Source organism: Centrocercus urophasianus, unplaced genomic scaffold, assembly GCF_019232065.1.
Source record: "Centrocercus urophasianus isolate 14NV4802_14NV808 unplaced genomic scaffold, USGS_Curo_1.0 seq_11, whole genome shotgun sequence".
NCBI lineage: Eukaryota > Metazoa > Chordata > Aves > Galliformes > Phasianidae > Centrocercus > Centrocercus urophasianus.
The window spans coordinates 1379163-1384336 of NW_024884253.1; positions in this window are offsets into that span (position 1 = coordinate 1379163).

A 5174-nucleotide genomic window follows, 5' to 3' on the forward strand; every position below is an offset into this window, starting at 1 on the left:
AGTCACAGTCATTTTAGTAGTGATAATAATAATAATTACAAAAACTCAGATGTTCAAGTTCTGCCCTTGAGAGACTGTGACCACAGAAGTCTAACAGCAAGAAACAGCCCCATCTGCTTCCCCATCTGAAATCAGATGGAAATAGTCTTGTTATCCATGTGGCCCAAGCATGTCATCTGAAACTGCTTCTTGACATACGTTTTTCAAAATGTATTAGCTTTGTTTACAGGGCTTTGGCATAATATTTCTGCATCACAATTTGCGAAGTCATCATAATCTCATTTTTCTTCAAGAATGCACTGATTTCAGTGCAGCTTAAAAAATATTTTACACAGTGCATTTTAGCATTTAAAGCTATTCCATTTAAAATATATTTTAGGATATATTGTTTATTCTGATTTATTTTCTACTATATTCTTATTATGTTATGTTTTATTCTGCATTTATGTTCATATTTAATTTTATATTCAACTTATTATTTTAATTCCATACTCAACAGTTTTATGTAGTAAAAATTAAATATTGTATGTCAAAAAAAGAACTGTTGAAATAATTTAGTGATATTGACCAAAAACTCAATGCTTTTTTTAAATGCACATGGGAGGCAATAATCAAAATTCAGCATTATTTTGCAGATTGCAATGGCAGAAAGCATCAAAGCTACTGTATTTCCCATAAAGCTGAGACTTAAGAGCTGCATCAGCTCAGCTATACCTGCTGATATAGTTAGTTCATCACTCAAATACAAATGTTTTATTTTCTAACACCGGCATTTGTTATGTCATTAAAAATTCATTTACAAATATTTTTTTCCTTTGTGAATAAATGCTCCACTTTCCTGTGAATTTTTGAATTGCATCATCATTATGCCTGAGTATATGATACTAGATGCTTGTACTTACTGGCTTCATATCCTCTTCAGCTTCATTCTAGATACATCCTATTTCTTTTTAGAACTAAAGAGCACACAGACACTGCACAAGCATATGTGGCATTTGCTATTCCTTATCCTCAGGCTGAAAACATTGATTTCCTCAATAAGGGGGAAGAAGCAGAACAATGCAAATTTTGCTAATTAACTATACTTTGCAAATTCAGAAGAAGAAATAAAAAAAGTCTGAGAACAACCACATACCAAAAAATTGTGTGAGATCTTTGCTTTGCTTATAACAATTCTGCAAATACTAAGTTGACAAATGTATTTGATGGTGGCCAGGATTCATGCATCAATAGTGATTCAACCAAAATATGTGTAATAAACCTAACTCCAGTTTATGTTTCCTTGCTCTGCTGGCACTGACAAAACCTTTAAAGTACAGTAATCTGCCTTCCTATATCCCAGTGAACAGAGCATTAGGTAAAGATCTGCTTTTGTTTATGATTGCTTTTTAATGTCTTTTCACTACAGCAGATAGACCTGACGTCATTAAGCTTGTTGTTATTATATTTTGAGAGGATTACCAAGCACATAATTGATACCAGTTTTTCTTCCATTATAGATTATGCACATTGGAGGTTTTTTTTTTTTAGGAAAGGCTGGTGGTGTTTATATAAGCACATTTTCAAAATATTCTATGAGACAATAAACTAAAACTGTCTTATTTCATTACCTTAGTCAATGCTGATGTGTGCTGTAGTTTGTTTTTGTTTTCCTTCTCTGGATATGGAATGTTGTTTCATGAAACACTAAACTTTATGCAGATATTGAAAAACCAATAAAGTTGAATGCTGAAATCAATCCAGGATTGATGTCAAGGAAATCCACTTCCTGCCTGCCTATCACAAGTGTTCTTATGGTCTCACTCCTTTTTCTCAGGCATTAAATTATATTTTCTTCCTTTAAATCACCATTAAAATTTTCACTTTCTCAAAAGGCTGCCAATCAGTAATGAGATTGCATCCAGTCAATCCTACAACACTGTGACAAGGATTTAAGACATAGACGAACAGGCAACCACTGCAGATATTTTATATTTGCTCATGCTGGAGTTACATGGCCTGTTCCATCCGACATGAAATCATAGAATCTTTAAGGTTGGAAAAGACCTCTAAGATTATCAAGTCCAACCGTCAACCCATCCCCACTATGCCCACTGAATCGTATCACTCAGTGCCACATTTAATCTTTTCTTGAAAATCTGCATGAACAGTGACTTCACAGACTCCCTGGGTATCCTGTTCCAATGCATTAGCACTATCTCTGAAGATTCCCCATAATATTCAACCTAATACAAAACATAGGCGAGAAATAGCACACAGATCTCGTCCTGCTTAATCACATCATTTGCACCATGATTCTTAGATCATGGGGAAAGGGGCTTAAGCTACTTCAGAGTACAGATTTGTGAAAGAGTTGAAATAGGTAGGGTGAAAGGGGAAGGAAAGAGGCTCTGTTGGACGCACATTTGATATGTCCAACTGCATATACAGGGGTGATTTTTAATCTCTTCCCAAGCAAAGCCCAGATTTCCACATGATTATGGAATAGAACCACGGAATAGTTTGTGTGCTGGAAGAGGTCTTTAATATCATCTAGTTCCATCACCTCTGCTGTAGGCAGGAACACCTCCCACTAGACCAAGCTGGTCAAAGTCCCATCCAGCCTGGCCTTGAATGCCTCCAGGGAGGAGGCATCCACAACCTCTCTACAACCTATTGATTATGACATATCTTAGAATCACAGAATCTTTTGAGTTGGAAGGGACCCTTAAAGTCCATCTAGTCCAACTCTCCTGCAATGAATAGGAGCACCTACAGCTAGATCAGGTTGCTCAGAGCCCTGTTCAGGCTGACCTTAAATATTTCCAGGGATGAGGCATCCACCACCTTACTGGGCAACCCATGCCAGTGCTTCACTAAACTTGTAATTAAAAGCTGGTTGTGAAGAGACAGCAATGCATACAGCAAATCCCACTGTGGAAACCACCATGCTCCTCTAGATCTCTCTTTAAGTCACTTAGAAAGGTGCACCACTTCGTATTACGTGTAGATAAAGTGGGGAAAAAGAGCAAAAATCACAAAAACAAGATCTGAGCCTTCAATGCAGGTGGGATATTGGACTGAAAAAGTCATTCCTGCTGCAAAAACATATTTCCACTGCTCAGAGTCTTAGCTAAGGCTGTCTAATGGAAGCAGCAGGGGCTTCCAGAAGAAGTGAGGACAGTTTAACGCAAAGGTTATTTGTGTCTCCTCTTTCAATCTCATTTTCTAGCCCAGGGAGTGAACTCCCAAACTGGGAGGACACAAACTGTTGGACACATTTTCATTTCCATTTCTCAAAGCCAAGTTTTTCACGCCAGCTGCTCTTTGCTTCGTCTGATCCGCTGGCAATATTTCCTCAGGACAAACTGGAGTCACCTGCCCACAGTACCCCAGGAGGAGTCTTCACAAAAGGCATCCAACCATGTGTTAATTTGTGGGGACTGTTCACTTTAGTCCCAAGCTCGTGCAAGCCAGTGCCCTGAACTGTGAAAGACCAGATCTATTAATGCTGATTTACACCCTGCATTGCCTGCCTAGCGGAGCTGCATATTTGTAATCACTTCAGCACAATGGAAATGCCTTACGTGCTCTGAATCACAGGCAACTATTTCTGCAAGAGTACTGAGCTTGTTTTTAATTTTACCACAGTGATAATTTCCCATTTTCTTGGCTTTGGTAGGGGAAGGCTGTTCATTAGTGCTTCTACTGAACTGAGTATGTATGCATTCGTTTGGTCTCCCTCAGATGTCATATTATTTGGGCTATTGAGGATACCAAGCAATCCCAAAGGATGGATGCATATGGTCAAGAAACTTAGCTTGTAGCTGGCTTTCCAGTCCTGGTCTTTTAGGTGCAATTTGGATGCAGTATCCTCCAAATTAGATGGTTTCTTTTGTAGTGAACAAGGTGCCACACTGAAGTCCTAATACAGTCTCAAACAAGTTGACAACAAGTTGTTCTTTTCCAGTCTTAGCGATTTTATGATTCTAAGTGTCTACTGGTGGAGAAAACCCCTACCACATTCAGCATCTTATAGGAAAGGTGGAAATTAGAATTCACTGAAATGCTGTGCATGTTGAATATTAAATTCTATGAGACTGGGACTTTCGCAGTGCATGTCATCTTCTAATAAAGAACCTCACATCATCCATTCAGTGCAAGAGATTTTCATTCCCTGGGTTGTGAAGTTACTGGTAAATCATCTGCTGAACCAAGGGAGGCTGACCACTAGGAAATGGCTACAAATCCTTTGACTTGAAATCTGAAAGTGATTTCAGATATGTGCAGCAGAAAAGGGGAAAGATGAACTTTTAAGAAACTGCTCATTTGTATCCAGAACCAGCCAAGACAGACAGTAAAGGAAGAAACATAGTTTCTTGAAGAGTCATAGAATCATTAGAGTTGGTAGGAACCCTTAACAATCAAAGTCAATGAGCAGGAAGGCAGTTGTTGTTTGTTGTTGAGGACTCCACATAGGTGTCTTTGCACTGCCTCAGTGGTTACATCCTCACTTCCAAATTCACTCGTCCCAAGATCCACGCTGCAGCCTCATCTTTGGAAGAAATCCATGGAGAAGGGTAATGCCCTGACTACAACAGGTCTTATTTATGGTAGCAGCTGAGGGTGATCTGCTTAGGAGAATGTTCAGGAGTAGGATTCAGGGATCATAGAATCATTGGAGTTGGAAGGGACCTTTAAAGGTCATCTAGTCCAACTTCCCTGCAATAAACAGAGACAACTACAGCTAGATCAGGTTGCTCAGAACGCAGTCCAGTCTGATCTTGAATGTCTCAAGTGATGGAGCATCCACCACCTCTCTGGGCAACTTGTTCTAGTGCCTCAACACTCTTAACAAACTTTTTCCTTATATCCAATCTAAAGTTCTCCTCTATATCCTTGTGGATATTAGGACCTGGGAATAAAAAGGGAAGGTCAGACATTTCACAGGACAGAAAGCATGTTATGATCCCAAATTATTTGCTTATTTGGCCAGGAACAAACATGTCTCAGAGGTGCTACCAGTATTTGGTTGAAAGGAGGCAGATGAATATGGGGTGCATATAGGTAATCAAGAGCTTATCTCTGTCTTTGTTGTCTTGCTGTAAAAAGGTTTTGCCTTATAGAACAAGAAAACTATAAAATTCAAACATTTTTACATTCTTTACTGGTTTTCTGTATGTGTGTATGTGTTT